At 44.0% G+C, this 21,720-nt stretch overlaps 1 protein-coding gene across 4 annotated transcripts in view; it reads left to right on the top strand.

Moving 5' to 3' along the window:
* Positions 1–21,720, top strand: part of LHFPL2 (LHFPL tetraspan subfamily member 2) — a 203,115-nt gene that overhangs the window by 91,203 nt on the left and 90,192 nt on the right. For 3 of the 4 annotated variants that reach the window (XM_059725109.1, XM_059725110.1, XM_059725111.1), the window contains one exon: positions 13,914–13,972. The exons of the other annotated variant lie outside the window; for it this stretch is intronic. The gene's annotated coding sequence lies outside the window, so the exon portion shown is untranslated. The remainder of the gene's footprint in view (positions 1–13,913; positions 13,973–21,720) is intronic. 4 annotated transcript variants of the gene reach the window in all.

Here is a 21,720-nt window from a genome sequence, read left to right as displayed (position 1 = left end):
GTCCCAACCCAGTGCCCCTTGCTCCTGACCCAGTGCCCTTTGCCTCCAACCCCCAAGCAGCCAGCAAGGGTACTCTGCCAACCTGCAAGGGAAGACCCACGGTTTCCCACGGTTTTCCACTTTAAAGGAGAATCCATTTTTAAAGTTTGTTAAAAAAGCCAAAGAAATGTCCCTTTTCTAATCTGCCACATGCCACACACAGAGGCCACTTGTACCACTTGTGAAACACAACTTGCAGGTTGACCACCCTGGGACTACAACACATGCAACAGTTTCAGCCAGTAGTGAGCCCTTTTGACAATGGACTAGGGCAATGATCCTTGCAGGATGTTGTGGGGCTTCCTGCCTCACCTTAGTCTTTTAGTGGGGTTGGGGGCAGCTGTGGTTGAATTTGTTCTTTTCTGACATGTTCAAGGGAAAGTAGTTAGAGAAGTCTGAGGCATTAGAGGTGAAATATTGGTTCCATGTAAGTCAGTTGAGTTCTCCCATTTAGTTGTGTGGAGCTAGAGTTTCACTCATGATGTGCAGAATAGACAGGTCTGTTTGTGTGGGAGCAATGAAGCTAGCTTTCAAAATGGTGAGACAAAGAAGAGTGAAAGTGCTTCTCTTCAAAATAAGACAGTGTAAAAATATTTAGTTAAACCATTACTGTTCAAATGTGCCCTCACACAGGATTAACGAGTGGTCAATGAGTCTGCCTTTATTCTGTTTTTATTAATCGGGGTGATGTCAACAGCATGAGACCCCTATGTAGTCCTGCTGAAAGGCTAAAGCACATACTCCACTTTGACCTCAGCACATACTCCACTTCAATGAAGCAGTTTCTTCTCATGTAATTTAAATAGTCACTCAGACTGTCCTGTTTTCCTGGAAACAGCTTTAGTTTAATTGTTTGAACGGTATATGGAGAAATGTCAGCCGCTGAGTTCTTTGAACTGTTATCTTGCACTTTGTTGTTGTATATTATGGTTTGCTGGTATTGTTTCTACTTCCTGATATGACTGAAACTTGTTTGTACAATATTCTAAATGCTCATGGGGGGTAAAATGTTGTTCATCTAAATAGTGAGGGATATGAACCACATTAAAAGTCAACAGCTGTTCAGAATATGATTGAATGCTTGTGAATAGTATTTGCCCTGCTCTACTCTAAATGCAATACCTATTAGTCTCTGTGAAAGAATATAAATACATCCAATTGTCTTATTTGAGCCATGGAGAAGTTGAAATGGGAGCAATAAGGAGTATCCATACAGGAAATGTTCCTCGACACTTTCTATCTCTGAACTTCTCAGAGCTCTGATTTCTGAAGACCAAACTAAAATTAGGAAATTCCCAATTATACAGCATTATTTCCAGGAAGTATCCTATATAGTAGCTCTGGTGCACAAGTTGTAGAGTAAGTACAAAGCCTTAGTCACATAGTGACAGGCATTCTGAGCAATATTACTAGGTTTTGGCCCAAGTCCAAAGTTTTGAGGCTCATGTGTTGAACTGGTCAATTATAATTTCTATTGAAGGTTCACTTGTGGGGTCAGATTTAAATATGCTAAATTGTCCATATTGTAATTTGGCAAAACTGTAACATGAATAGCTGATAAGAGAACTTGAAAACAAAGAGAAGGCTTGTATGTTTGTTTGCCTTATTTTTGTAATTTATACTTACGAATTGCATTTTTTATAGTTCAAATGAGAGGAAAAATAAGGAAATTAAACAAATCTGGAATTGATGGTTAAGAGAAACAAAGATAGTATCTTTTCCCAGCAACATGCAGAGATCTGAAATTGCCTTTTAGGACTAAAGATTTTGGAGAATCAGTTTACCAGCTTCTCAGTGATTTATTTTAACCCAGCCTACTGTGGTGTTACTGTGATAAGGTGACAGCTTGCACTTAGTTGTATGTGTTAATATCTGTGAATGGGCCTTGAGGAGGAAAGTGCTGATAACCTTGATCACAGGTTTTCTTTCTCCTTAATGCTTAGCATTATCCCCCTCTTTCTCATTTCTCTAATGTGTACTCTCCTATATTTTTGTTTCTGTTAATAGCTTTTTGTAGTCAACAAACTGGTAAATGCTAAGTACTAAAGGGCCCAATTAAAAATTCTCTTGCCATAAATAGAGCACTATGATTATAGAATTACAGCAATCTGGTCTAGTTTTTGTGAATGTAGTTGTTGTTAGCAGCTGTAGATTGCAAGCACTGAACACCTCTGTTTACAGGATATATAAACCACAGGCATAATTCATTGTTGTGCTGTTTTAGTCAGACCATGCCAGAAAAGGTTCTAACTGGTGCCAATTATGATGGGACATTTTTGTATGTAAAACAGGCATCTTCCTATTAGATATTAAAGTAGATTACCAAGCCACTTCACTAGTGTGCTGAACAAAAATTGAAATGCAAAATTGTATTTCTCTGAACCATCTAGGTCCCATGTTAACATTCCTAACAGTGAAAGGACTTTATTCATGTTCCTTTGTCAATAAAAAGTGTCCCTACTGCTCTCTTTTATGTGTCCCTACTTGTGGCAGGGCACTGTTGGTGCCTGTCACTTTAAGGGATAAGCCAAACAGCCAGCAGGTGCTTGATTACGGTGGCCATTTTAGAACTCTGGCCGCCTATATAGATGGAGCAGTTCGGTGCTGGCAGGCCAGGCAGAACCATCACCTGTCTGAAAGGCTGTACAAAACATCTTGGAGGTAAGGGCAGGAGTTTAAAGGGATGGTTCAGAGGCTCCTGGGCATGACTAAAACTGCCCCCTGCTGAGGATGGGTGGCCTGGTGGGGCTCCTAGTGGTGTGGGAGCCCTCAGGAAATACCAGGCCAGTTACCACCCCGGTGGAAGGCAGGTTGGGGTGCTTTAACCCCTAGACCCCACAACACTGTGGGTACAAGGGGGCCAGGCACAGCTACAGCCACCTGAGCCCCCACCAGGGAGGGAAGCCCCATGGCCCCAGTGAGGGAGTGGAGATGTGGAGCCCCAGTGAGGGGGAAACCAGAGGGCTGGGAATCCAGTATGTGTATGTGAGTGTCTATAGGGTTGCCTCGGGAGGGGCCAGGGCAAGCTTGGCCCTGGTCAGGTAATTGGCTGGCCACTACCCTGGTGAGGGTTGTGGGAGAGGCCCAAAAGACGGTACATCTGCCACCAAAGGGGTGCGCTAGGTAAAGCCTACTGCCAAATTGGCCCACTCTGAAACCAAGGCAGTACAAGTTGTTGATGCATGAAAGAGACCCTGTGAGAGAGGGTAGAGTGTGAGTGGCCCTAGTGAGGAGGGCGGTAAGAATGTGTGTGTGTTTGAGGCCTGACTATGAGGGCTAAGCTTGGTCTGGCTGTAGGCTGGGAGCAGTATGTCACCTGGATGCCATCTGCGAGGCTTGGGCTGTGGTGTAGGGGAGGAACAGAGCTGCAGATAGCGCCCCCTGGCATCAGGGCAAGAATGGGCAGCCTCCTGCCTTATTAGAACCAATTAAGAAACAACAAGGTGTGGCAGGAGAGGAGGTGGGCAGTTGGCCCAGAAACAGGTGGGCATGCCAATGGAAGGCCAGCCTCGAGAGAGCCTCCTGTTACACTACTGCTCTCTTGTTATTCTGTTCGAAAAAACTAGAGTCCAGTTTATTGCCAAAAAGGCCGCATAGTAAAAGTAATATTTGGTAAGAGCAGATTGTGATATATCTGACATCTAAGGAAATTTACCACCTAAGATTGAGAGGGTAATTGATAATTGGTTGGCAGGATGTTAGCAATTGAAAATAGCCTATGATTTTCTTAAATGTGGTAGTGCAGTATATACTATTTAAGTATATAGCCTTGAGACTGAAAAAAAGACTGTGCACTTATATGAAGTGAATGTAAGTGAATCTCAGTGAGCACACAGCATTGTCAATTCTATGTTAACAGCAGACCTGAAATTCAGGAGCTCTCATCATTTTTTAGGCTTCACTTGGCAGCCCTTTGACATCTCTTTCTCTTTCACCATTTCTATACATTTAATATGGGTTCTTCCCCTTGTTCCTACCCCCAGTGATGTTTTTGCATTTTTTTCATTTAATAATCTTTGGATAAAATAGGTAGACAACAATGGGTGTAGGAGAATGAGCCAGAATTCTTTTCCCGTCCAGAGCAGTGCATTTTCACCGAGCCCTGCTCCTTCTGGGTTGTTCCCCTTCCGCCGCATCTTGGCTGCTGAATGAAACAACTTCATCAGGAATGGTATACTGTGCTCTTGGAATCCAGGATAAAATTCATTGGATCTCATTGTGTAACTAAATTAACATTGGCCAGCCATTTTAGCCATATTCTGGCCATTTACCCATATGAAGGTCAAGTTGGATTTAGACTTTAGATTTATCCTTATGTGCTATTTTGTTTAACTGAAGTAAACTATCTTAGGAATGAAGAGAGGATCAGACTTATTCTAGGTTTATCTGATCAAAATGCAATTTCTACTTATCTTTTTTAAAATAATGAATAACGGAATCAAATTCCCTCTAAGATCTTGAAACCTTAAAGTTTAGCTTGTAAGTTACAGTTATTTATTACAAATTAGAGAAAACATATGCCAGATGTTTTTGTTATATTGTACATCCAGCTTATCAGAGTTTAAAATTAAGATTTACTGAATTTATTAGACACTCTTGTATCTTGTCCTGAACCATAGTCTCTTGGTAAGCAGAATTTAATCCTGTTTTATAAATATTCAGTTAGCTGCCCCATCAAAGTTAATTGTATTTAAAAATAGTTTATTTGATCAAATCGTTTGTCAGATAATAAAGACAAATTAAAGGCATAACTAGCAAGTTATGCACCTTGGGTAAAGCCCTTCCTGAGTGAGTCAGGGACAGTTTCTGAGCACTGGAGGGTGAGGAGAGTCAGTCTTAGCCAGCCCAAGGTCTCAAAGTCCCTGGCAGTTACTACCATTGTGTAGTCTGCCCACCCCTCCGTTGTTGCTACAGTGATGCAATGTCTCTGCACCCAGCTGCTGTGATGATACAGCAATGATGGTAGGCTACTGCTGCTGCTGTGGTGTGGACTCTCCAAGGGAGCTGCCATTATGGCACCCCTCTAAATGTGTGCCCAGGGCTAGTGCTCCACTCAAATGCCCCTTGTTATGCTACTGAGGCAAACACCTGTGAAAGATGTTCCCTATGAAAGGAACTGAGCATCCATCATGATTGGCCATAGGCAGTATATTGAGTATTGTGTATATTGAAATGCTTTATGCTATAGTTGGCTGATCATTCATTTAAATATTTTGTTTTGGTTCAGTTGTGAAATCTTTATATCACTCACAAAAGTATGGATAAGACCTTTGAGAATGAATGAGGGAATTTCTTTTGGATTCTAATTGCAAAAAAAGCATTTTCAAATGCTTTCCACCCATATATCAAAAATACTACAAATAGCAGGTAAGCGACACAGTTAACTTGTTGTGGTGCCAGAGTACTAAGTGGTCCAGGGTTTGGGGAAAGGAATGCAGACTTTTTTAACCTCTAGTTTATACAGAATGGGTTAGAAATGACATCTGGTGACTTGTTTTTTGGTTTGCATGAAGCAGATCTGGAATGGAAAGTAATATTTTAAATCAGAGCTCTCCAACTTGTGACCCACAGACCATATACAGCCCCTGAAAGTTTGGCCTGTGGCCCATGGGCTCCCACCCTACTGCCACTCTTCTCCCCCGCCTCTCTCTCCCCCTCCCTCTCCCCCTCCCCTGCTGATCTTCTCCAGTGGCTGGGAGGGAGCTGGATTGCCCAAGCTGCCTGTGCAGCAAAGAAAGGAACTGGACTGCTCGTACTGCAGGTGAGTGGTGCGTGCAGCCAAGTGAGGTGCATACGGTGCTGCCTGTGTTGTGGAGGGGTGGCCTGCATGGAGCAAATGGACAGGAATGGGAGGAAGCTGGTCAGCCTGCCCACACTATGCACGGGGCAGTGAGGGAGCCTGGATAGCTTGCATAGTGCTCACAGTTGCGAGAGAAGGGGAAACTGGTTGCCTGTGCTGGGGTGGGGGAGTGGTGAAGGCAGGTGTGCTGGGCAGCCCATGTAGTGGGGTGAAAGCCTGGGTGCTTGTCTGTACACATAGCATGTGGGTCTGGGTCTGTAGCTCTTGCTATAAATCACTATCTATTTCTATCTCAGAAATAAAATATGTAGCACATTTGCATTAGAATAGTCACATATTACTGTGAGACAGTCTCACAACTACCTAGAAATTAAACAAAATGATGTGTAACTTGCTAACATCTTATCAAGGATTTTCAATTATAGTCTTTAAGACTACATTCAAAGGTAATTTCCTTAGCTGTTCGCATCTGAGATATCAGAGCTATTCCATTCCAGTTCCTACAGGCAAAGTATTCCATACCTGAATCTTATGGCTTCATGGATCCAGGGTGTCTGAAAGCTGTGGACAATGATTTGGGAGCTGAAGATAGGACTCTTCATTGTTTAAGGCAAACTGTTTTAGAAAGAAGAGAGACATAAGAATAGTTCATAGCCATTGAGGGGCTCTCTTGCTTGTTACAAAAAACTGGAGAAATGCCACTGGTAAGGATATTAACTAAGCCCTGGATAGCTCAAGAAATCTGACAATGGGACACATTCAGCATGTAAGTTGCCTGTTGCCATATTAGTAGTAATTGTGTTGGTTACCCAGGTTGGCCATATGGTCAGATTGGGTCCTACAGTGTCATTGCAGTTGAATTTGTGGACAGATAACCATATCACAGTTGTGGCCTCTCTTTGCAACATTAGAAAGGCCAATTGTTTAATTGCAAGTGTGTTATGCACTGTGATGAAAAGACTATAGCATTATTAATTAATGAGTTCTAAACTCTCATATTGGCTCAACTCACTTTACCATTAGAAAATTACCTTATCTCTCTACTATAGCATCCCGGCCTGTAGAATAGGGGTGATAGTACTAAAGAAGAGAATTATAAAGGTTTAACTAATTAGAGTTCACAGAAAGTCCTGAACATGTAAAATATAAATTTCATTTATCACTCCCATTAAAACCAAAGGCAAAAGCTTTCATCAGTTTCAGTGCATGTGGGGTTAAGCTTTTTCAAACTAAAAAGTTTAATTAATATGGCCATAAATTAATTATAGAAATGTGAAATTCATTTAAAGAATACCTTAACTGCTACATATACATTTTTTGTATTTTACCTCTGATAGCTTGTGTTGGCATTTTGGTAAAGGAATAATAGTAATTTAATTCATTGGTCACCCAGATGTTTGCTTTGCTGTGTAACCTGCTGAGAAGGATTTTCCTCTTTCACAATGTAGGTCTTGTTAATGCCTTGGTATTTATTCTGTTTAGTTTTGTGGGAATCACAAGGATTATAAAAATTTAATCTTTAGTTAAAACTTTTTAATGATGTGTAAGGATATATTATGCCTATTCTTGGAGTAAGGTGTTGGGGTGGGAGAACATGGGGTGGGAGAACATGGGTTAAGGGCACAGCTCAGCAGTTTTATTACAGGAACATCTGGATTTCATTACATGCAAACTCCAGAACAGGTGGATTCAGGTGAGGGACTTTTATTTAGTAGTATTATATATTATGTATTCACTTCAGAACAATTGTTTTCCCACTAATATAACTAACAAATTATAATGTTTTCTTTGGTGTGCTGGCTTGAATGTAAATACACATTTTGTCTTCTGGTTCAGTGAAACTTAAATTCTTGTTCTTTAAAATAAAATAGTGTGGCTGGTATGCGCAGAGGGAGGGAGGAAGAGGGAGAACAGTGAGGGAGGTGAAAAGTTAGAGTGTAGTTGGTTTCTAAAGATGCATCCATGATACCTAGCATAGTAACTTTTTTATAATTTGCTGAACAGGTAACTTTGTTAACAATTAGCTTTATTTTAGAACTTTTGATAGTGTCTCCCCAAATTCAAACTTTCTTTTTCTACTTTTTTGTTTTATTTCTAAATCCAGCCCTCACTAGTAAGGTTTTTTCTTAGTTTTTTGTACTAAACTGAAGGAGGCATACAAACAATGGAAACTGGAGACAGCCGCTAAGGAAGACTACTTGACAATGGCCCGCGCTTGTAGAAACCAGATTAGGCAAAGTAAGGCAGAAACCGAATGAAAACTAGCTACAAGAATCAAGGACAACAAGAAGTCCTTCTTTAGCTATATAGTGAGTAAGAGGAAATCTAATGGAAGTGTGGGGCTGCTGCTCAATGCCTGAGGATACCTGGTCACTACCACTCACGAAAAAATGGAACTCTTAAATGACTACTTTGCCTTGGTCTGTCACAAGACCATGGGGAACAACATGCCAAGTAGGGCACAGAACAAGCAGGGCAGAATTGACACCATTCCCACCATTGCCATAGAACTGGTGTATGATCAGTTAAAGAAATTAGTCGTATATAAATCAGCAGGACCGGATGAACTCCACCCAAGAGTGCTGCAAGAGTTGGCCGAAATAATTGCAGAGCCCCTGGCAAAGGTTTTTAAAAAATCATGGGCCTCTGGAGAAATCCCAGAGGAATGGAAGAGGGCCAATGTTGTGTCCATCTTCAAGAAGGAGAAACATGAAGACCTGGGAAGCTACAGGCCAATTAACTTAACTTCTATTCCAGGGAAAATCCTAGAAACATTCATCAAAGAGGTTACATGTGACAAACTTACAGAATGCATGATACTGAATGACAGCCAGCATGGCTTCATTGTGGGCAGGTCTTGTCTGACCAACCTAATTTCTTTCTATGATCATGTGACTCGTCACCTGGACGAGAAAAAAGCGGTGAATATCATATACCGTGACTTCCAGAAAGCCTTTGACCTTGTATCCCATGAGGTACTGATCAAAAAACTGGACGATATTGGGCTCAACTGCGGGACCATCAAGTAGGCGCGAAACTGGTTGCGGGGTAGGACACAGAGTCCAAATGAATGGATCAGTGTCATCCTGGCAAGATGTGGGCAGTGGCATACCCCAGGGGTCAGTACTTGGCCCAGTGCTGTTCAATATCTTCATCAATGACCTGGATGAGGGGGTGAAAAGCCCATTGGCCAAGTTCGTAGCCGACACTAAGATATGGGGTTGTGCAGACACACCCACAGATAGGCTGAAGATATAAGCAAACCTAGACAGGCTGGCATGTTGGACAGAATGGAACCAGATGAGGTTCAACGTAGAGAAATGCAAAGTGCTGCATTTGGGAAGGAAGAACCTGCAGCACACCTACAGGCTGGGCATCGCTAACCTGACCAGCACTACAAATGAAAGGGATCTGGGATAACAATAGACCCCAGCATGACTATGAGCCAGCAATGCGATGCAGTAGCCACTAGAGCCAATAAAACTCTGGCATGAATCAATCGATGCATCTCCAGTAAATCCAAAGAAGTGATTCTCCCACTTTACTCAACATTGGTGTGGCTGCAGCTGGAGTATTGCATCCAGTTCTTTGCACCGCACTTCAACAAGGACATGCTAAAGCTCGAGAGGGTTCAGAGAAGGGCCACCCATATGATCAGGGATTTGCATGGCAAGTCATACAAGGAGAGGCTGAGGGACCTCGGACTCTTCAACCTAAAGAAAAGAAGGCTGAAAGGAGACCTGATTTTGGCTTACCACTATATCAGAGGTGTACATCAGGGGATCGGTGAACAGCTGTTCACCAGGGCACCCTGGGGGACAACTAGGAAGAATGGCCACAAATTCCAGGAAAATAGTTTCAGGCTGAACATTAGGAAAAACTTCTTTATGACTAGGGTGTCCAGACTATGGAACAAGCTGCCCCCAGAGGTGGTGCAATCATCTACCCTAGAGGTCTTCAAGAGAAGACTGGACGGTCACCTGTCTGGGGTCATCTGATCCCAGATGTCTTTCCTGCTCATGCAGGGGGCTGGACCTGATGATCCTTTGGGGTCCCTTCCAGCCCTATGATTCTACGATTCTATGGTACCCTAAGGCTAAAAAAAAACATTGAGCAAGTTAGAGTGATATGATGTGGTCCAAAACAACCAACTTGCTTGCAATAAGTTATTTTTTCTTTGCATTTGATATAAAAGCTTGCTGGTAGAGGTGCACTGATATATCGGTTCATATCAGATTCGCAGTGATAAAAGGCAAATTAACAGTATTGGCAGTTGGCTTTTATTGGCCAGTGTAGCGAATAATGTAATTGATAAATGCTGTGTGCATGCACACAGCCAGGTATGCTTGGAGAGCAGTGTCTTTCCAGTAAGTCTGTGGGGGGGAAAGGGGCATAGGATTGGTAAGGGGTGTGGGTGGGCAGATCAAGGCCCCCATGGTGAGGGAGGGAATGGGGCAGGGGCAGGTGCTGCCCAGCTGGGGTGGGGCACAGTGCTGGGCGGAGCCACAGTCCAGGGAGTGCAGGAGGTGAGGAGGAAGGGTGGCTCCCCACCACTGTATGCACCTCCAAGGGAGACATGGGGGGCATGTGCCCCCCAGATTTGTTCACAGGGCAAAGGTGGGCTGCCTGCTGTGGGCTTGGGGCCAGGGGCTGTGCTAGCCTGTTCCTGGCAGGGGCTAGGCTGGGCCTGAGCTTGGGGTGGGTGGTGGTGGCATTGGGAGGGGTGTCTACGGGGTGGGCTACAGCCACCCCAAAATTCCCTGTAACTACCCCTCCCAGTGCCTCCACTGTCCGCCCTGCCCTGCCCTGCCCCTACCCCACCCACAGTCCTGGCCTAGCCCCCCCCACTGGGAAGAGGCAAGTACAGCCCCTGGCCCCGAGCCTGCAGCAGGCAGCTCACCCTTGCCCCATGGACATATGCCTCTCCTAGAGGTGTGCAAAGTGATGGGGAGCCGCTTCCCTTCCTCACCCGCCAGACAAGCCACCTGTGGCCCCATCCCATGCCCTGCTCTGCCTTGGCTGGGCAGCACCTACTCCTGCCCCAGCCCCACTCTCTCCCTCACTGTGGGGACCACGGTCTGCCCTCACTCATGCCCCATCCCTCCCCCCATACCCTTTCCCCTCCACAGACTTACCGGCTGGATGCCTCTTTCCAAGCAGCCAGGCTGCATATCAGCTATTGGATCAGTATCGGCCAATATGGCTGGTTAATAATTGGCCATTGGAATTGGAAAAAAACAATCTTTATTGGTTCACCCTACTTACTGGTAACCTAGTATGGTATATGCAATATATTACATATGAAGGAAAAGTTACTTGAAAAGGATATTTTAAGACAGAGGATATATCTGTATCACTCTATTTTGTACAAGACTGAGTATTTTGTACAAGACTGAACTATTACATATTTCAATCCCAGTTTCAATTGTACAGAAATTTAATGTAAGTAGTAGCAATAGTTATTAGGGGTATGCGAAGTGGGCCGTATTCGATTTGGATTAGGATTCGGCCTGATTCAGGGGATAGTGATTCCATTTGCTGATTTGGATCACCGTTACAATTTGCTTTGGCTGAATTCGAATCTGAAGATTCAGTTCTAATTTGGAGAATCAGAGATTTGGCTATAGACACAGCTTTATATGTTTTTCTACATACCTCAAGGTACCAGGCACAGCTCATAAAAGCTGAGATGGGGTGGTGGAGCATCTCGCAGGAGCACGGGGGGCCCCCTGCATACTCAGTGGCAGACTTCCCCCCCCCCCGACCCTCCCAGCTCAGCAACTGGCCAGGGGGAATTCTGGGTGCCCCCCCAGACCTAGGAGGCACCAGGTGCTGAGCCAGGGGGAGGGCTCCCCTGCGTGCTCTGTGGCAGACCCAGAAGTGGACCGGAAGTGCTTCTGGTTCACTTCCAGGTCTGCCTTCGAGTGTGCTGGGGACCCCCCCACACTCCTGTGGGACACTTCATCCGCCCCAACCATTTCAGCATTCACGAGCCAAGCCTGGTACCTTGAGGTATGTAGAAAAAACATAAAAAGCTGTGTCTATGTCTGAATTGCCGAATCTCTCTGAATCAAATCGAAGGCTTCCAATTTGATTCGGAGAGATTAACGGGTTTTCTGATTCAATTTGGATTTGGAGATTCGGCCACTGAATTGGGCCGAATCTCCTCTGAATCAAATCAGTGGCCAAAGCTTCGCACTCCCCTCATAATTATCAAATGTCTGTGTTCATTTGGCAGTAACTAATTTACGTGCCTTTTCCTGTCAAGACTATTCATAGGATTTAATGTCTCTGTCTGGTATAGAATGAGAGGACTTTCAGTCTGTCCTCCACAAGTTGTACCAAAATGCTTCAACTTTGCTAATGAATGGATAGTTGAAATAGTTGGAAATGAACAGTTTAATATTTTCATATTTGGGGAGAAATTGTACAAAAAATATACAACTAATTCAGCAGATAGGAAGATAATTTTAGATATCATTCAACCAAATTAGAAATCCTTATTAGCTTCCACATTCATTTTGGCTGATATGAAATATCCAAAAGAGAGAGAACTTTCTAATTATGGGTTTTGTTTTAATTGTGTGTCTTTTTTCATTTGTATGCTTTCTTAATGAAATACAAGATTTTTTTTCTCATAACTATACTTAGCCTTTCCCTATTTTCCTGCATCCTGTTACTGTTTTCTTGGATGAAGAAAATAATTCTTACTTTATGGATATATGCAGTGATCCATGTAGACAGATTCAAGGATCCCCTACCATGAAACTGAGCTCATCCTGCCATGTTACTGTCTTCATAAAGAGCAAAGTACTCAAAGAAATAGCAAGGCAGTTCTGCACCCAGAGCAGCTATGATGATGGGGCAGCTCTGGGTATGTTCATCTAACTTGGCAGCCGGGGCTGGTGCCCCTCTTGCTCCCCTAATAACGAGTTATGCTATGCCCCCCACCCCATTCCCCCTTCCTCCCTCATTCCCACCCCCTTGCTTCCCCCTCTGCCTCTGGGGGTAATGCTGAAGCAAGTACCTGATCCAGGAAAATGCTTAAATATGCTGGTCAGTTTTAATCACACAAACCCATTGAATCAATGTGTTTTAAAATGAAATGCACGTGCCAGTATTTTTGATCAAGGCCTAAGACATCAGAAACAACCTCTTTCAGAAGTGTAGCTAGCATATTTCTGTCCAAATGCTGCTATTTTTTTTTCTGTATAACTTGGGATAGTCTGAATTTTTTATTGTAATCAACACTGCATGCTGGCAGTGTGTGTGTGTGTGTGTGTGTGTGTGTGTGTGTGTGTGTGTGTGTGTTATCATCATTAATACTGTGGTTATCCAGTCCCCTTTATTTGTTTTGCATGCTCTGTCACAAATGCAGAGGCAAAAGCTTCAGTTATTTCAAGCACTAGTCTTTTTGGTGGTTTCTGCTATCATTTCCATCACCTGTCTTCAAGACCATGCTGTGGTCAGGGTCCCTATACATCATCCTTCTGCATGACCCACACCTCCCACCTTAGAACCATTCCTACCTAATGATATTGGATTCTGCTCACTTAATAAAGTTAGTTGCCTCATTTTCCTTTGGCAAATGAGAGATTTGTGATGGGTTCAATCCTGTTAAAAACTCCATGGAAAGTATAGGTGTTCTTGTCATTCCAATTTCTTGTCATTCTAAATCCATTCCAATTGGTGTTCTTCCCTGCCAGTTTCTAGATTTGAGCTTAATAACTAGCTCTGCCACTTTTTATTAATTTACCAGTGGAAATGTTAACTTAAAGTGGGCATCCAAACCCTTTAGGCATACTTGAAAATATGAAAAAAATGATTTTTAACATGTTTAGTTGCATACTCTTTCACACATGCTTGTTTTTGTTGGTTTGCTGGTGGTTTGGAGTGCTGGCAGAGTGTCACAGTTCTAGAGAAATAGAACTGACGTGCTTGTGAGATGCTAACTGTTTACAGCCTTTTACAAGCAATGTATTAAAATTCCAGTGGTATTAGCAAACAAAGTATGTGCTTTACATTTTGGCTCAGTAAAACATTTTAAAGATTTCATATAAATGTTTTTCTCCAGGTTTACAGAGGAGTTCACCTAACTGCTCTCGGAAAGGCCCTTTCGAAGATACACCCTAAGTGAGTAAAGAAATTCACATTGCATTAGCTTTTGTTTCCATGTTTTGTGACACTTTAAGTTGAGCTGTTACTTAGTAGGTGCGTCTACACATTTACTGATTAGCTCCTCAGTAAAGTGTCCGTCTACACATGTGCCCTTATTAGGGCACGGTAAATTAATTAACTCTGCTGTAGGATAGTGCTGATCGGAGACGAGTGCTATCCTGCAGCTGAGTAATTACATGCACCAAAATGCATGTGTAGACTGCCTGCCAGCTAGCCCCACACTGTAGCACCCTCATACCCCAACCAACACCTCCACCTCCCAGCATCACCACCTGGAGCCTGAGGCTGACCCCCCAGGCCTCCTGCCAGACCAAGGCTACTCTGTTCCAGCTCAAATTGCTGCAGTCTGGGCGCACATGAAGATGCTGCACGTAGAAAGCATCTGACTCCGGTGCAAACTGCGCCAGAGTTTATTTAGGTGCTTTAGTAGCATGTGTAGATGTGCCCACTGGATGAGAAATGTGCATAATCTTCGACTTTTTTAAAGATCCTTTCTTAACACTGAATACTAATGTTCTTATCAAAGTATTCATCTGATTAAAACATTGATAGATGTTGCACAGATGCTTTGAATTAATCATGTAACGTGATCTCATTACAGTTTAAAAAGGGAATAAAAGCTCTTACTTTTCTGTGAGTTAAACTCATCAACTGGAATTGTTCAGTTCAGTTGATCTGCTTAAAGTATTTATATCAGCATGTGTTACAACAGGCCTGTCCAGCTTCTGAGGTATTGGGGACCACCCACCCCATGGTGTGTGGCCAAGCACGGGCACCTGAGTCTCACCTGTGTACATTTCCACTCCTCTTACCCTCCCCTGCTTGGTGCACTGAGCACATGCATGCCCACATGGATGTCCCATCCTATAGCTATATAGCATACTCATGTGGCCCCAGGTTCACCCTTAGCTCCCTGCTCTGCACCATGGTGCACTCCCCCGCCCCTTGGGGTAGGGACAGGAAGCAAAGGCTGGGGGATGGGGAGCTCAGAGATGCTAGCTACCATTGAAGCTGGAGTGAAGTGATGAGAAGAGCAGTGTGCTGGCAGGAACCCATGGTCTGCAACTTAAAAGTTATTGGAGTCTTTAAAAATGTATTCCCCCTGGTCCAATTGCAATAATATTACCGTGGAAGAGGATCAGCAGTGAGATGAGGGAAGAAAGTTATCTTTAAAACATAGTTCACATTGGGGAAAACCCCCCCCCACTAAATAAAGTTAAGAGTTTTATTGCAAGGAAATTTAGTTCACAGTAATAATACTCCCTCAGATCTATTTTCACAGATGTAAAAACAACACATGTGACTCTACACTATTGTAGTAACAGGGTATTGCAGCCCCATGCTGCCCCTGCCCTGCTGGGATCAGGTTTTGTGGCCTGCATTGTCCTTGCCTGGGCCCTAGGCACTGGGATTGGGCTCTACAACACCTAGCGCACCTCAGCATGCAGAGCCATGGCCTACAGGGGTGTCCATAGGTGACACTGTAGCAGAAAGCCCCCTTTTCCTCTTGCCTGCAGTTGCTCTCCCCTCCTTAGATATGTTTTTCCTCTTCTACCTTTTCTTCCTTCCTCTTTCTTTCACTTTAAGATAAGGAATTGTGTTTTAAAATTTGTATGTGTGCATTTTATATCTCCCCTTGTATTTTGGTATTTTTATCTATTTGTGTGCTGTGGCATTTGAAGCTTATATTTTATACTCCTCACCTTTCAACTTTCAACTATAAATGTGTTTAGTAACAATGTTAACAAGGGCAGGAGTCAAACTGCCGCTTCCCTGTATCAGGCTGGCCCCTGAAAGAGCGAGTGAATCAGTGATTGAATGTGTAACACGGTAGCAGGCAGCAATTAACACCTAAGGAAACTGCAGATCAACCAACAGAAGAACTCAGTAGAAGACAATGTAGCAACCCGGACATCTCTAAATGTCACTGATCAAGGGCTAGAAGCCCTGGCCTGAGTTAATCAACGCCAGGGACCAACTTTTGGGCTGAATGTCTCCAGATCGACCGCTCCCAGAGCCCTATTTAAAATTCATCAATGGACTCCCAAACCTGCACGTACATGCAGATGACCCCTGGGGCTGACAGATGCCATCCAGTAGCCACCGAGGGGGAAGTCCCATGAGGGTCAATGACCCCTGGATTGGGCAAACCTAAAAACTGGGGAGTCACCAAAGTCTGCCAAGGACAGATAAAAGCAGTGAAAAGTGACCCTCAGCAGCGCCCTCTTGATCTCCAACTTGACCAGCACCCGACCTGTCCAGCCAGAAGGACCAGCCGGCAACCCCCTTCTGGAGGATAACACCAGCCTCAACTGGCCATTGACGGCAGACTTCAGCACTTGTAGGATAGGTATACCTGACTCTTGTAGCTTGCTACTGTGTGTGTGCATGTGTGTGTGGGGGGGGGAGGAGAGGGAGGGGACGGGACCAGCCCCAAGGTTTATGATTTAACTTCGTTACAGTGTTTCAATCCACCTAATAAACCAGAATTTTAAGGATCCCGAGTTGGACATTTGTAGCCAACAACACTGTACCAGGGGCTGCATCTGACCCATGGGCTGGGGGGGTGACCATCCTTGGTTTACCTGTGGTATACATCTTTGAGAGCAGTTGCTACACATGATCCAGCTAGTATTAATTTAGCTTTCTGCCCTTTTTACAGTTGTTAGAGATTCCAATGACAATACAAATAGAATATAATAAGAAACCTTTTCCTTATTTCCTTTCATGCTCTCTCTCATTATCATGGCTGCCGGACAACTACATACCAGCAATTTTTAATTTTGTAAAAATAGGATATAGCTCATACTTTCAGCAGGTAGAGCAAGTTTACCAACAGAAGTATCATATAGAACACTTAACTCTTCACTAGTGTGAATGTATATTATATTTACTGTCTTTCTTTCCTACTAAGTCTATATCTTACAAGGAAAAAATTTATCCTACAAAAATAGATACAAGGAAGGTTTATCATAATTTACTTCTGACAACATTTTGCCAACCTGTTAACACTTTTTCTCCCAGCATTCTTACAAATTTGCTTCTACTTTTAGTCATTGTTTTATCAATATATCAGTTGCAGAAGCTAATTGGTTGTTCATGTACTTTCCTTTCCACCTTTTTCCCTTTCTTCAGTAGTACTACGTTTACTCTTTTTCACTTCTGTGGACCCTGTCATGTCATTCATGAGTTTACAAAAATAACTGCTGGTTCTGGTAATTCCTTTCGCACTTTAGGATAAATTTCACAGGTCCCTGATGAGTCTGAACCTATTTAAGCTATCTAGGTAATCACTCAACCATTCTTTTTTTATACCTCTTCCTTTCCTTGTAAAATAATAAATAGGTTTTTGCCATTATTACCCTGTAATTCTCCTTTTTCTTTCATTATTTGTCTTAAAGATACTACTCCTTTGTACATATGCCTCCTTTGTACATATGCTTACTACTTGCAGTATGTAATTTTTTTGGCTAGCAGTATCAATTGGGGCAGAGCCTATGCCCCCCAGGTGAGGGCAGTTAGGGTGTGATGAACCTAACTATCTCACATTTCTTCAGTGGTAGTGAAATGGAACCCTTCCAGCTTCCACCTCTTTCTCTGCAACTTTGTTTTATTTAGTGTTGGTACAGGTGTTATGTGCATAGTTTTTAGTTAACACTTATTTGTTAGTTTTGAAAACAGAAAGAAAAAGAAAGTAGAGGTGCACCAATACATCAGTCCCATATTGGATTGGCACCAATATGAGGAAAATTTAGAGTATCGGCAATTGGCTTTTTTTGTCAGATGTGCCTGATAATATGGCTGATAAATGCCGCATGCATGCATGCAGCCTGGGGGAAGGGGTGGAGGGAGGGAAGAGGGGCACAGAATGAGGCCCCCATGGTGAGGGAGGGAGTGGGAGTAGGAGTGGGGCTGAGGTGGGGCAGGTGCTGCCCAGCTGGGGTGGGGCACAGGATAGAGCCATGGCTCATCCAAGGGGTACGGGAAGGGGGTGGCTCCTGGGAGGGTATGGGGAGGCGTGTGCCCCCCAAATCTGTGTGTGGGGGAGGGCAGGCTGCCACTGCAGGCTGGGACTGGGGCAGTGCCAGCTCTTTCCGGTAGGGGGCTGGGCTGGGCTGGGCTGTGTTTGGGGTTAGTGGTGACAGCACTGGGAGGGAGAGCTGGGGGGGGGGGCTGCAGCCACCCCAAAATTCCCTGTGGCTCCCAGCCCCAGCCCACAGTGGCAGCCTGCTCTCCACTGCACACAGATTCAGGGTGCACCCCTGCCCCCTCCTGCCCTCTTAGGGTGCACATAGTGGCAGGAACCGCCACCCTCCCCACCATGCTTCCTGGACAAGCCGTGGCTCTGTCCTGTGCCCCACTCCGCCCTTCTGAGCAGCACCTGCCCCAGCCCCACTCCCTCCCTCACTGTGGTGGCCTCAATCTGCTCCCCCACACCCCTTCCATCCACAACAGACTTATCACCCTGATGCCGCTCTCCATACTGCAGGGCTGCATATTGGAATTGGATTGGTATCGGCCAATAATGGCTCGTTAAAAATCAGCCATCAATATCGGCCCCAAAAAATCTCTATTGGTGCACCCCTAAAAGGAAGAGGAGGGTTTTGTCCATAGCAGGGAGGCTTAGAGCCTTCTCTTTTGCCCCACAGGATTTGAGTCATTATGATGGACACAAAATCCTGGGGGTTTAATGCATGCCTTTCCTGCAGTGCTTCTCTGCCACTCTGTAGGATGGGCATTCTAAGTGCACTTTGTTTAAATGAAGGGCCACATCCTGGACTGTTGCTCCATCTGTCACACTTTTCTTAATGAAGACTAGGGAGGTCCCATAAAGTTTTCTTTCCTTTTATTTTCCCTAGAGTGATGAATGAATATGGAATATTGAATATTCTCTTGAACATGGAGACAGGATGAAGATAAAACTTAGTTGTTCTCCTGCTCCCTTTTTAGCTAATGTCCCATTAGTGTCTAGGCCACCAGAAGTACCTTAGATTAGTAGGAACATCTTGCAGTTAGTGCAGGGTATTCCTATTTGACCTTGTTCAGCATTGCAGTTGTTCCTCAAGTACTTGGTTGTCACTGGAGGTGCAAAGGGTTTCAGCCATTCACCCATAGCTCAGTGAATGTTAATCTGAAGTCACTTCAGCAAGTCAGCAACTAGGATCAAGGTCCAACTCAAAGTAAAGGTTTCTCAGAGCCATGTGAGAGTCTGAGTCAGCCATAACTTACCTTCCACAAGAAAGATCCTAAATGATGGTGAACCTCAGCAGCTAAAGTTCAGGTTCTCTCAAAAATCTCAGTATGAACATTCCTCAGACTTCTGGAAAATGCAGGTTCCTGTATATATGTAACAATTGTCCAGACCTTGTCTTTGCTCCACACAAACAGAATGTTTATCCAGCATATTGCTGCACAGGCATATTGCAAACAAGTCAGTCAGACACCATCTGCTGTCTTTCCACAAGACCATCAGTATGGGGTTCATTCTAGATAACCTTCAAACAGAGGGTCTGTGGTTCCCTCAAGAGGCTTTTCATATAAGTATTGTAGAGCTTGGAGACATGCACTTGAAAATGCAAAGCATTTCTATCTCTAATTCAGGGATCTACAATCCAAGTGTTAAGAGACAACATCACAATTTACACATTATGTCAAGGACTGAGGAGGAGTCAGGTCCTTATCTACCCTGTCATGGGGATTTTTTGAATCTAGACTTGTTGCAGTTGTTGCTAGTTTGTACTCTTGGCTCAGTATCTTCCAGGCATTTGATGCTGTCCAAGGAGGACACGTCAGCAGCCAATTCTGACCCCAAGAGTAAATTTGTTTGTGAAGTGGAATAAAAGAAAAATCTGTTTTATCATTTGGGTTAAACAAGTGTGATAGAAAATAAATGCACAGAATTAAAACAAACAAAAACCTTTCACTTGAAAATTTGCTTGTGACTAATTCGTGCTGATGATTAAATAATTTACCAAGAAATGATTAAACAATTTATAAACAACTTAAAGTTGCTTCAGATTAACACACTCTAATATTTCTATTGGCAGTTAATTCCATGACTGTAAACTGAAGTCACTTCCATCATGTAAGAGTGCTGACACTTGTTATCTTCTTCCTAATACTTGTGATCTGTCTGTAAGGATGTTACTACCCTGGGACCTGCTTCAGCAAAATACTTAAGCACATTTGCATCATTGAAGTTAATAGGAGTTAAGGACATGTCAAAATAAGCAATTGCTTAAGTATTCTCATGAATAGGGAGGAACTGAAGCACCATTAAAATGTTTTAATGAATTAGAACTATGGTCAGATTATTGCTAACCTGACACATTAATGTTGCAGGTCTGCTCTCCTCAATGCCAAAAAGGTAAACCTACTGTGTGCATTCCTTTGGTCTTCACTCATAAATATAACTGCTTTATGCAACACTTGGAAAAATAGATATCCATTGCTTCAAATGTTAAAGGGACTTTTGTTATTTATTTGTAATAGTATTAGAGGAGTTATTGTAAACACTAAGTATATTATGATTTAAAGCCCCTTTGGCCTGTCAGGATTGGGGCCTTATTGTGCTAAGTGCTGAACAAATACACAGGCATGTCCGGGGCATACCACAAAGAATATGCAACTGATTTGAAACAAGACATTTATAAACCATAGGGGGGGAATTTGCGTGGATGTCTAAGCATAAGGGTGGGGATAAAATAAGAAAAAAATTAATAAGGTTTGCAAAACCTACATCTTTGTGATTCCAGACTGGTTGAAATGATTTTAAGGTGTAATGTCATATTTTCCTGAATATAAGATGACCCCCCAATAATTAGATTCTCTATATGGAAAAATTATAAATTTGTTATAATTTTCCAGGTACAGAATCAAATTCTTGGAAGTTTAACTTGAATTTGTACCCCTCCCACTGCTACAGCAGGGATATAATCTGGGGGGGTCAGGTAGCCCCTTTGCCCTCTGCCCTCAGCAGATGGGCTGCAGTAACCTATCTTTGTGATAGGTTCCCATCAGTATGTTTACCCTACATGGGCATGTGTGTTTTCGTCATGCTCAGTGTTGGCTGCATTTAATCAGTTTCATAGTTGGTTTCCATTATTGAGTACATGCATGGGCGGTAGAAGGGGGGGGCTAACAGGGCTTAGTACCCCCAAACCCAGGGCAGTGGTAGGACCACAAGGCAGCCTGACCGTGGGGTTCCAGCAGCTGTAGCAGGGGTGGGGAAGGGTGCACAGGCAGCAGTGAGGGAGGGAGTGGGGCTAGGGCTGGGGGAGGGGCAGGTGTATGGAGCGAGGCATGGGACTGAGCGCTGAGCGGCTTGTTGGGGCCACAGCTCCTGCTGCCACGCATATCATGTGAGGCACGGGGGATGCATTCCCCTGGATCTGCATGGGGCAGGGTGGGCTACTGCTGCAGGCTGGGGCTGGGCTCTTCCCAGCAGGGGGGTGGACTATGCTTGGGGTGGGCAGTGGAACACTGGAAGGGGGCAGGGGGGCTTCAGCCACCCCAAGATTCACTGTATCACACCCCCTCGTTGGGAAGAGCCCGACAGTGCCCCGGCCCCAGCCCTCAGCAGCAGCCTGCCCTGCCCTGTGCAGAACCAAGGGCACATGCCCCCTGTGCCTCTTGGGATACGTGCAGTGGTGGGAGCTGCCATCCCTCCCCCTCCCCCCCCCCCGGATGAGCCACAACTTTGC

This window comes from Alligator mississippiensis, chromosome 3, assembly GCF_030867095.1.
Source record: "Alligator mississippiensis isolate rAllMis1 chromosome 3, rAllMis1, whole genome shotgun sequence".
In the NCBI taxonomy this organism is placed as follows: Eukaryota; Metazoa; Chordata; order Crocodylia; family Alligatoridae; genus Alligator; species Alligator mississippiensis.
The sequence above is the reverse complement of the archived record's forward strand: the minus strand, read 5'-3'. Positions and strand labels throughout refer to the sequence as shown.